The following is an 11958-nucleotide window of genomic DNA, read 5'->3' as shown; positions in this document are numbered from 1 at the left end:
TACAGCCGATCTAAACAGCATCCTTCAGGAACAGAAGTGTTCATCCCTCCGAACACTCTCGAGAAGACAGAGAGGGACCACTATCCACTCTCTGAGGCTCCTGATCTAGTTCAGACAATGCTCAATCCATCCCTGGGGAGTTTTTAATCGTGATAGAAGAGACAGGCACATCATTCTCAATTTTGAAACCTGACAATCATGGAACTGGGACTCTAGCACAAGAATAGAGTATTTGCCTGGTGTATAATACCCAATACAACATTTTTAGGAAGATGAACCAAAGGTTCATGCATTGATTAAATCCAAAGCTGAAATGATTTTAATTTTTAAAAAAAAGAGAAAGAGGAAGGAAGGAAGGAAGGAAGGAAGGAAGGGAACTGCTGATTTGCCGGACTTGTCCCATTTTCCAGATTAGAGGAAGTTGCAGTCTGACAGCAGACAACAGTTTGATCCCTGCTAGTGCTAACTTGTGGTCTGGTGGGGAGGACATAGCTCCTGACTCTGATCCAGTCTCTCACTATGGGGTAGAACTGTTCCTCTCACAGGAGGACACTCCCCCTGATGATGGAGGTAGCCTGTACTCAAGAGATAACTTGACACAGTCAGGTAACCATGTATAGGGAAAAGCAATCCATCCCTCACCCCTCTGAGAAGCTGGGTGTACAGCATCTATGTGAGCTCAGAGAGATGCACCACCCTAATCCACACACTGGACGCAGGTGACCCAGGATCATGCTCCTCTCAGGCTCCCGGCCAAGTCTCTCACTAGAGAATCAAGCCAAGGGAGCTGGCCTGGAGCCCCATCCCTGGCATCTTATGCCAGTCTAGCCAGGGGAGGCTTTCTCACGATCAGGGACATCTGGGCTGGCATGGCTCCCAGAGGCCACCGACATGAAAAGCAAGGGGCTTAGCGGAAACACCATCTGCACATCATAAAGCCGCTGGTGGTTCCCAGGGGCTGCCTCCAGCTGCGCTGGGCTGCCTGGATACAAGGGAGGAGGGGATGCAGGGTGAGAACTGGATGGCTGGGATGGAGCAAGAGGGAACTCTCCCACCTGGTGTCCTAACACATTAACAGTCAAATGCACCAGGCTTGTCTCTCTGAGGCCACCAGGACCACATCGGAGGATTTCCTGTCCCAGAAGGTGATTTGGTCGTGCCAGGCAGTGAGCAGCAGTGGCTAGGCACTCTGTTCTAGATTGCACTTCTTGATTCAATTCCTAGATCATTCCTGGGATAATTGGATTGACGTCTTCAGGGTTCACATGTGGGCTGATGGTGCATCAGATGACTAAGGCATGCCTTGAGGATCCAAAGCCACACGAATACTGAGCTCACTTAATACCAGAACATTGGTTATTACTCCATGGAACGTCATTATCCAAGAGGTCCCATGGATGTGAAGGAGTGCTCCATCACTGTTGAGTCTTAGTCCTTGCTGACATCCTTCCCATCCTGAAGCTGCCAGCAAGCTGGCTCACAGAGCTCTTCTCATCTGTAACGGGAAGTAGATAAGAGATGTTGAGGCTGTCTCACTGGACCAGCTGCCCAAAGACCAAAACCACATCTGATTGGACAGGAACTTGGACCTGGCTCAAGGGTCGTTTCCCTATTGGCAGCTGAGCAGAGCCCATCAGATTTATTGTAGAGAATTTGAATGGGGGTCGGAGCACATGAACTGATGGTTCTGTTCGGTTCTGAAAGAGCACAGAGGCGAGACTGGCAGAGAGGCAGATGATACGAGATCAGAAAGAGATAAGAAAGAAAGGTGGCCCCCATTCCTCTTTGGGTTCCCATGTGAATTCTCTGTAGACAAGGCTGTACCTGAGAAATGAGTCTTGCCAAGAAGCAAAAACCTAAACACATGTCCCTTACATCCACAGCCAATCGCACTTACATAGATGAACTCTTTCACTTCCTTTACATCCCATACACAGCAGAACGACTTCCAAAAGAAGGAACCTCAAGGGAGACTGACTGGCACGAGGCTCAGAAGCCCAGAACACGCTGAGCAGCTGTGGACAATGGGATTTCTGGAGGGGTAGGGACAGCTGGCTGAAGAAGAAAAAGCGCTGGTGTGTAGCGAGATCCCACGAGGATTCCCCTAGGGCACTAGAACAGAGGTGTGTGGTCCTTAGCCATCATCAGAATCCTATCACCTGCTACCTCTGGGCTTTGCACTCCCCAGCCTGGCTCTATCCCCCCCCCCCCGAAAGTGTTTATTCCTGACAGCTAATGAGAGAGAGATAAGGGTAATCACATAACCACAGACAACAAAAGGGGTCCCATGTCTTTGTCAGGGCTCCCATTTAGAAGTCCTGAGACAAGGACTTGAACACAAGCAGTTCACCCCCTGGGAAATGACAACAGAACATAGGCAGGAGAATGAAGACATGGGCCAGAGAGGATCTGGCACAAGTAAAGGTATAGAGTTTAGACTCTCTGTGGATGCAGATAGCCTAGCCCTACAAAGGATCTGGGAGGCCCAGGGTAGAACACGCATCTCAGAGGAGTTGAGACGCTCCCTCGACAGCCTCTGCCGCTCTTAAATTGAGGGGAATCCCAGGGAATGGACTAAGAACTCAGGTTTTCAACCCAAGCATCCTCCTCTCTCTGCTGCTCCCCTGGCTGCTCCCCAGTTGCACACATGGACAGAACAGGCTCCAGCTGCCTGAGGGCAGCCTCAGGCAGAGACCAAGCACGAGCAGCTGGAAATGGAGTCAGCATGAATGCAAACAGAAGATGTCAAGGAGCTGCAACCGGGCACGATCAGCAGCTGCCACACAGAGCAAAACCTCATCATATCTGTTCAACCCTGGGCTAATTAATCACTGAGGCTAGAGGATGTGATATACGTGGGTTGAATTGCTCAGGGAGCAGGATAGGCGAGCAATATGATGGAAGGCTATGATGGGCCAGGTGTGGTCCTGCAAGCCCACCCTGCAACAGAGAGTGGGTGGGCGGCTCCGGAAGAACAAGATGTACAATGACCACTTGTTAGCCATAGCTTCTGAGTTAACTGGGCGGTGGGAAGAATGAGTTTGATTGACAAGAACACTAGCAGGGCTGGGTCTGAAGCTCAGTGATAGAGCATTTGTCTGGGATTTGCATTTGGGAAGCCCGGGATTGGAACCCCAGCACGGCAAAAACAAAATCAGATCCTGTCAACCAAACCCTTTGGCTGCCACTTGCCCTGATCAGAATTAGAAGGCATTGTCAGTGGCTCTCAACCTTCCTAACGCTGCAGCTTTTAATACAGTCCCTCATGTTATGGTGACTTCCAATCATAAGATTATCTTTGTTGCCTCTTTATAACTGTGATTTTGCTACTGTTATGAATCATAATGTAAATATCTGTGTTTTCCGATGGTCTTAGGCAACCCCTGTAAAAAGGTCATTTGATCCTCCCAAAGGGGTTGAGATCCATTGGTTGAAAATCGCTTAATTAAGCCTTAACATTGTGCCAGGATTCTCACTCTGCCCAGTCTGTCGCAGAGATTGCGCTGGTTACAGAGCGGACCCAGAAAAATGGGAAGTTGTTAATGAGATTCTGTTTTGCTGTGGCTTATAAAATTCATCCTAATTTTAGAGTTATGAAATGTTAAAAAAAACAAGATGTATTTTAGAACTTATGGATTATGGCTGAGCTGTTATAGTTTATTTAAAAATCTCCATAGGCACCATTGCATTTGCGGCTCACTGCAAACTTGCTAGAAGTTATATTACACCGTCCATGTGTAATTCCACACAGTCACATCAGTAACCTGAGGTCACTAAGCTCTCCGGTGGACAGAGCGGAGCTCAATGTCACAGAGCCACAACCTTTCTGTATACCTTTGGCTAGCTCCACACTCTCCTGATCCCTTTTAACCACCTCTGAACTCTTCCACATCTGCCCTTCTTCCAGCCAAAACCAAGAAGCCCACCCAGAGCCCTGCCCTCTGCTCCTGCACACCATGGCTCACCTTTGAGATATTTCTCTTCCCTGGCAATCTCTCCCTTCTAGGAAAGCCCATCCTCCTTTCTAATCACGAGGTCTTCTTCCCTTGTACCTCCATTCAAGGTTACCTGAGTCATCCTTAGAGATGTGTGAGAGATGTGAGAGATGTGTGGCTAGGCACACAGTCCTGGGAGCACTTTTACTTAGGCCTGTTTGATAATGGTTGGTATGGTAACTTCCTCACATATATGCCTAACCAATCCCAAGCTGAAAGAGCTGAGAATCTCACCCCTAAGCACCTTCATAGATACATCCATGCATGGGTATGTGGGTGCCTGTGTAGGTGCATGGATGCATGTATGCATGCATGTATGCTGTGTGTGTGTGTGTGTGTGTGTGTGTGTGTGTGTGTGTGTGTGTATAACTGGTAGCTCAACCTTGTTTCATATATACTAGTCAAGTGTCCTCTCTACTGAGCTTTGTATCAGACCCTCTTTTTTTTACCTTTTTCAAGAAACTTTATCATTTATTTTTGTTATGCAGTGTGTAGGGATGTATGTGTGTGTGAGTCCAGGTGCCCACAGAGACTAGAAGATCAGATTCCCTGCAGAGTTACAGGTGATTGTGAACTGCCCAACATGGGTGCCAGGAAGTGAACTACAGCCCTCTGCAAAAGCAGCAAGCATTCTTGCTTGCCATCTCTCCAGCCCCTTCCTTTTTTGAGGGGGAGGGTGCTTTTTGGATTTTTAAAACAAGGTCTCACTCTGTAACCCTGGTTGGCCTGGAACTCACTTTGTATACCAGGCTGGCTTTGAACTTACAAAGACCCCTCCACCTTTCTCTCCCAGGTATGGGGATTAAAGGCAGGGACCACCACACCTGGCTACTTTCTATTTTGAGGCAAGGTCTCATTACCTTGCTCAGTATGGCCTTGAAGTCACTCTGTAGCCAGTCTGGCCTTGAATTTCCTGCCCCAGCCTCCCTGGTACTGTGCCACCAATGCTCGCTAAACTGTAAGTCATTTTGAACAAGGGACGTGTGCTTCTATTTGGCACTGGCTTCCAGTGATGTGCTGCCTGAGGCCGTTCCAAAAGACATCTGAGCAGAGAGGTAGCTTCCGTGGTCCCTGTTCTTAGCACTCCTGAGATGAGGGGCTGTGTGCCCCGGTCCCACTGCATGCTCTGGATGTGGGTCATGCTTGGTTCTCTAGACAGAAGATGCACTTAGTGAACACCAGGTAAAAGAATGAAAGACACACATATGTGTGCACAGGTACACATGGGGGCAGCACACACACTTCAGCCTGTATCCAGCCATTGCAGAGGATGAAAAGTCCAGTTCAAAGGGGCCAAACTTAGAAGAGGAATCTATAGACTCACTGGGCTGAAAAGATTAAGAGGTGTATAAGCTTCAGCTTGGGTTTGATCCAAGGTCTCTTGACTCTGTTTTCCAACGTGACTCTTCTGAAGGACCACCCCCTCTGGAGCCTCCGAAGCCCCAGGCTAACACACAGCCAGCTTAGTCAAAACAAGACAAAGTGGCTAATGGAAAGCTCGCACCAAGGCCAGCCTCAGTGCCCATCTCTGTACCAATAACTAAGCCAGAAGCTCTAATGGTCTTATTAGCCAGACCTCAGTCATATGGCTACTCCTGGATCAGTCAGTCCTAGGCAGTCTTGCTGCCCCTACTGACTGGCTGTGGGCAGAGGATATGATTCTGCTCTTACAGGAGGAGAAGACAGTGCTGGGTGAGCAGAATGCCAGGAGCAGGTGGAACAGCTGGAGTAGGGCGCAGGATGACAAACTGATACAGCCCAAGTATCTGAATCAGGGACCAGAGAAACAGATACAGCTCAGGCAGCTACAGCAGAGACTGCACTGCAGTGCTATTTAAAAAACAAAGGAGCCTAGAGGCCGTGTCATACACCTCTAATCCCAGCACTCTGGAGGCAGAGGCAGACAGATCTCTCTGAGTTTGAGGCCAATCTAATCTACAGAGAGAGTTCCAGGACAGCCAGGGCCACACAGAGAAACCCTGTCTCGAAAAACTAGAAAAAGGAAAAAAAAAAAAAAAAAAAAAAAAAAAAAAAAAAAAAAAAAAAAAAAAAAAAGAGTCCCTTCCTAAGATGAGAAGGAGCCAGAGGGAAAGCACCACCCCAGAGTCTGGAACAGCATGGATGAAGGCTTCCCTCGTGCTCAAGGGAGGGTTATTCAAGAGACTAAGATTAGACAAAGTAAGTCTAATCACGGATGAGAAGTAGATTATGACATTGATACTGTGGGGGGAGCCAGGCATGTGGTCAAGGCATACAGAGCTTTGTGGACTGTGGAAGAGGTGGAACTTGGCCTGAGTCAGACGGGAGGCCCTCGGAGAGAGTGACCAGGTGCTGGTGCTGTCTTTTCCAATTAATGTTTCAGGACACTCTGACTGTGGTGGGCAGGAAACACCGTTAGTGGGACAAAGGGGACCTCTTACTTCTCAATGACATGGTAGCTCTTACCAAGCCAACATCAAAGGTACCTAGAGACAGGTGTGGTTTTCTCCCCGTGGGGTGTCAGGAACAGCTTTGAAGAAGGAAAAGTTGAGCTGGCAAGCCAGAAGCAACGGCCTTCATTTTGGAGATTTTTCCTCCTGAGAAGTGGGGAGATTTTGTTTGCCCCTCTCCCCCTTTTTTCTTCTATGACAGTTAATCAAGCCTGTCATCTTGGCTAGATTAAGAACCACCTGGCGGGGGGGGGGTGAGGCGGGAAGAACCACCCAGGGGATCAGTAGAGCGAAGTGCAGGGTGTGTCTGTGAGGGTGGTGTATCCAAGAAGATCAGACCACAAAGATTTGGACCTAATTGATAAATGATCCTGTGACGGATTCAAACTCTGAAGGTGTTATTGGCAGGTACTGAAAGAAAGAGGATGGAGCCCAACTGGAAGAAATAGGTCACTGAGGGGAATGAGGAAGGCTAATCCTCAGGACTCTCTCTCTTCCTCTCCGTGTCCTTTTCTCTCTTGCCAAGCACACAAGTCCGAGGGACCAAATGGAACCTGTGAGAGTGTGAACTGAAAACTGTTCCTCTTAGGTGTTCAGTCACAGAAGCAAGTAAATAAAAGACCCTGGGAAGCTCGCAAGAGACCCTCACTCATCTGAGCCTTCGCAAATGTTCACCTATAGGACAAAATGATTGCAGCAAGCCACCCACAGTTACAAGTGCCAATAACCCAATGATTTTGCCAACTTGGCCTGATTTTGTCCAGCTTCACCAAAACAGATCTGGCTGAGTGAAAATAGATCAAGTTGACAATGTCAGCAACTCCCATTCTGGTCTTCTAGGGGCCTACAAAAGGTAAAGTCACAGTGGAGAAAGGGTAAATGCCCCCCCTCCCACACACACACACTTTATTGGGCAGTCTCTCTACCAGTTCTTTTCTAGTGACCCATCTCATGAAGAACACTAGTTAATACTTCTTGTGTGTATTTATTTATTTAGTACAGAATCTCATGTGCTCTAGGCCTGGCCTCAACCTCATTATGTAGCTGAGGCTAACCCTGAACTTATAACTCTCCTGCATTCACCTCTTGGCATTCTGAGATTACAGGTGGATACTACCTTGTCCAGTGTATATGCTGCTGGGGAGCAAACCCAGGAATTTATGTATGTCAGCCATGACATACATAACATGTTACTCCATGAACTAAATTGTCTCCCAGCCCATGAGTTAGCATTTTATACAGCATGATTTCCTACATAAACTGTGTTTCTATTCAGCAAAGAGCTTGCCTGTCAGCTCCTATTTGGGTAGCACCAGCAAGGTACTCATGGATTCCACTCATCTCTGGATAGATGTCCCATCGTTCCCATGAAGATCTTCCACAGATCATCCCCTCAGGCAGACAGAGAACTGGGTTTAGAAACTGTTTTAGCTGTAGCTCTACTTGGTTGTGCTGTCTACTCAGCATCCATTCTTCAATCTTGAGAGGTGAGTACCCCTGTTTTGATTTGTTTTCTAGAAGCCCATGTAGTGCAGGTAGCATCTGCCTCCCTCAGGTTCTAGGACTCTTGACTTAGGTTAGGCTTCTATTTCTATCACTCTGGCCCCCCTGCTAACCCCACTCTTGCCTCTTAGTGATGATTGGTTCTAGGAAGACATATGACCTTAGTCAACCCCATGAGACAACCCCATGACTTTCATGGTCTTTCAGGGAAAGGACCATTTGTTCCTTTCGACTGGGATTCATTGGAGTTTGACTGACAGTGAAACTATTAAAGAAGAAAACAAGGCCAAGAGATGGAGAAAACAAGCCTGAGTCTTGTGACATCAGTTGAGCTGCTGGATACTGCCCTACCTGAAGCTCACACCATCAAGGATGAGTTTCTGCCACATGGGGGCCACAAAATACAAAGGCAAGAACCAGGTAAATAAGCCGAAGGGTGGCTTGTTGGTTAGTTCAAGAAAGGATCTCGGGCCAGGGAGATGGATTAGTAGGTGAAGGTATTCGCCACCAAGTCTTACAGCCTGAGTTCAATCCCTGGGGTCTACAGGTGAAAAGCTACAAATAAATAATAAATAAACACATGTAATTGAACATTGAAAGAAAGGAAGGAAAGGAGAGAGGGAGGGAGGGAGGGAGGGGAAAGGAGAGAGAAAAACAGAAAGAGAGAAAGAAAAGAAACAGGGCCTGGAGAGATGGCTCAGTGGTTAAGAGCACTGACCGCTCTTGCAGAGGTCCAGAGTGCCTCCTGACGCTCTGCCCAGTCCACTTTGGCCTTTTTTTCCCCCTTCGCCTTAACATTTACTTCTATTCCATACTCTTGGAACTGTCTTCATCAAAGCTCAACAGGAGATGGCAGTGATGGCAAAGATGCTGGCTCCACCTCCAAGAACAGCTGCTGGAGCTGCCTGGGAAGATTCACACATCAAGAAATCGGGGAGCTGCTATTAAGGTGGGCAGAGTCTGCAGCCAGCCCAGCATCTCTTGGAAAAGGGGCTGGGTTGCAGCTCAAGTCTCTCACAGAGGTGTAGGCAGTGCCTGCACCTCCTCCGGGCACTTGTCATAGGCCTCCTGATATTCTTCATGTTCACACAAGTGAGACGCTTGGAGCCTGTGGCTGCATCTAAGTCCATCTTAGAGGGAATATAGACATAGGGCAAGTTATGGTCCTTGCACATAACTGGAAGAAGGCTGTACACTTCAATCAGCAATGTGTCTCCTGCCAGAACCATGAGCCCTTGTTGACAAATTTCTGAACCTCTTTCACCCCGCGACGAATCTGCTTCTTCGTCACGGCCTTCTTTATGCACTTGTAGAGCTTGCATGTCAGGCGGTGGAAGCCAGGGACTGTGCAATAGGTAGGGTTCAGGTTGACCAACAACTCTTGGTATATGCGTTCCTTGCTATAGCCCTCCGCCTGCACCTCAGACTCCTCAGGAACAGCCTTTATTTTTTTATTTTGGTCATCTTAGCAACTACAACAACTCAATCAGGGCCTAGAGGAACCACTTGATGCCTTCCTCCCACACACACTCCACCCCACCGGGCTTCCAAGGTCACTTCCGGGTTATCCACTCTGGCCTCTTACACTGACCTTCTCACTCTCTTGCTCAGAGCCTGGCCTCCCCTCTGCCTTGAGTGTGTCCACCAAAGAGCCCTCTGCTGCTTGGTGGATGACCGTACATGCCTCAACTTTGCAGGACAGAGCCAGTAACTGGGAGTGTTGAGTGCTAAGGGTCAGTAGCCACCACTTTCTCTGGAGAGTTGTCTGGAACAACCGGGTGGGGTCTATGGCAGATGACCCAGGGCAGGCCACACTGTCTGACTGGGGCTTGAGACCCCCATCCTGTCCTTCAAGGGGAAGACTGATCTCTGTATCCTGTCACTGCGTCTTCTTGAGACCAAGCGCCTCACGTCACTTTTCCTGCTTCTCCCCTTCGGTTTTTCTCCTGGTCCTCATTTCCTCTAGAGCAGTGGTTCTCAACCTCTCTAAAGCTGCGGCCCTTTAATACAGTTCCTCATGTTGTGGTGGGCCTGACTATAAAATTATTTTCATTGCTACTTCATAAATGTAATTTTGCTCTTGTTAGGAATTGACATGTAAATACTTTCGAAGGTAGAAGTTTGCCAAAGAGATCATAACCCAGGCACGAGTTGAAAACTGCTGTTCTAGGGTACTCCTAAGGCTCCCATCCTTCTTCACGACAAGAATGGCATGCTCGGGAGACTTTGCCAGAACCCCAGGCTGGGACAAAGCCCGATCCCGAACACTCTGTTTTCTTCAGAAGGGTGAGCATGTCTGCAGCTGAGCGGTGGCCAATGTCATCACCTCACAAGGTTGCAAACTCCATGAAGCCAAAGCCACTCGGCCTCTGTCAGCTCCTTTCTAGTTCCTAGGGGCTCCTGGCACATAAACACTAGATGGGCTCACAGGGAGAAAGGGAAGGGAGAGATGAAAACCCTTGGGTCCAGGGCACCATGTTTATCTCTGTCTCGGTGGGACCAGAGGCTGGTCATGGCCTTTGGGTTGGCAGCAAGGAGCATGTGTGTGACCTTGTGGCACAACCCCACCTTGAGTAGCCCTTCTAAGACCACACAACAGAAGTGGCCCAGGACCCCCACGTGGAGAGCTGCCACCTGCTGCCTTTTCTCTGAGCACTCAGAAGCAGGAGCAGGCCTGGCTGCCTTAGCAGAGACTGAAAGCAGCCTTAGAAGCTGCACTGTCAGCTGCGTGTAAGCACACCTCACCTCAGATGGGTGCATCTCCAAAAAGCTGCCCACTAACCACCTTCAGCCCCCAAGCCTCATGGCCTTTCCCGGTAGAGCTGGCAGGCTGGCACCAAGAAGACCGACCCTGTCAAACAGGGACAGTTACTGTAGCTATAAGGGTCCTGGGCTTGGGAAAATGGTATTATTCTCCCTCTCTGGGAGAGAGAATGACTCCCTAACAAAGTATGCAGGAGAACCAGGCCTTCTCAACCCAACAAACCTACCCCTTCACATCTGGAAAGTGCCACATACTCTCACACCTCTTCTGGTCCATTCTCATGTGGGTTACCCGTTCCTCAGATGAGCAAATTGAGGTCAGACAGAGGAGAGGAGACATGGCTAGGAATGGAAACTTCTAGCCCCTAGAGCTCCTCATCTCCATTCCTGCTACAAGAGCAAGCTTTAAAGAGCAAGGCAAACAGAGGTGAAGTGTTCAGGTTCACCTGGGTCACCTGCCTGTGTACAGGAAAACTTAAGAGGGCCTCATAGGATCTCCAAGAATCAGGCCAAGGAGTTTAGCCCCTCTTAGAGGAAATGAAGGTCACAGTCGACTCCAGGATCAGGTGCCCAGCACATCAGATGTGGCCTGAAGTGTATTCTCTCTTCCTGGGAGCACTATGCTTCAAGCCCCTCAAGCCACTAAACAACAATCCTTCCCTAAGGAGCAAGGCTCAGAGGTAGAGGCTGAGCTGGACAGATTCTCTGGGAATGCCACTCCCCCCAGTGGCCACCTGCACAGTGCCTAGCTCCTCCACAGACTCCTTACAAAGATGTGCACTCATCTCTGCTTCCCCAGAAAAGAGCCCCACCCAGGCAAGGGAGGAGGGAGGGCTTCATACTCCTAGCCCAGGGTGGCTCATCTATTAATTCGGGTTTCTCAACAAAAATGGCCTGCCTTCAACCCAGTTCTATGGAAGGTATGGGGTCCCTGTCCTGGGGGTCCCCATCCTCAGAATGTTTTAAGTCCAATGGAGCAGAAGCAAGTGAGGAGGCCAGTGTGAGGGGAAGAGGTGATGGCAATGGGTAGTTCAGGTCCTGAAAGCCCAGATGTGGATCTGGATTTGACTGAGTCAGGAATAATGGGACAGCATCGATGCTACCTGAATCACGTTTTTTAAAAGGACCACAAATATTTAAAACGTCATGCTAGGAGTGACATTTTCCAAGCACTTTCTATATATTAGTAAATGCCCTTGGCACATCGGTCTCAGGTCTTTTCATCCTTTTTTTTTTTTTTTTTTTTTTTTTTTTTTTTTTTTTTTTTT

General features: G+C 48.6%; 1 pseudogene; it reads right to left on the bottom strand.

Moving 5' to 3' along the window:
• Nucleotides 1–8941: 8941 nt before the first annotated feature.
• On the bottom strand, nucleotides 8942–10967 carry LOC116067856 (annotated as a pseudogene).
• Between the last annotated feature and the right edge of the window lie 991 nt (nucleotides 10968–11958).

The sequence above is a fragment of the Mastomys coucha genome, unplaced genomic scaffold (assembly GCF_008632895.1).
Source record: "Mastomys coucha isolate ucsf_1 unplaced genomic scaffold, UCSF_Mcou_1 pScaffold22, whole genome shotgun sequence".
NCBI lineage: Eukaryota > Metazoa > Chordata > Mammalia > Rodentia > Muridae > Mastomys > Mastomys coucha.
The sequence above is the reverse complement of the archived record's forward strand: the minus strand, read 5'-3'. Positions and strand labels throughout refer to the sequence as shown.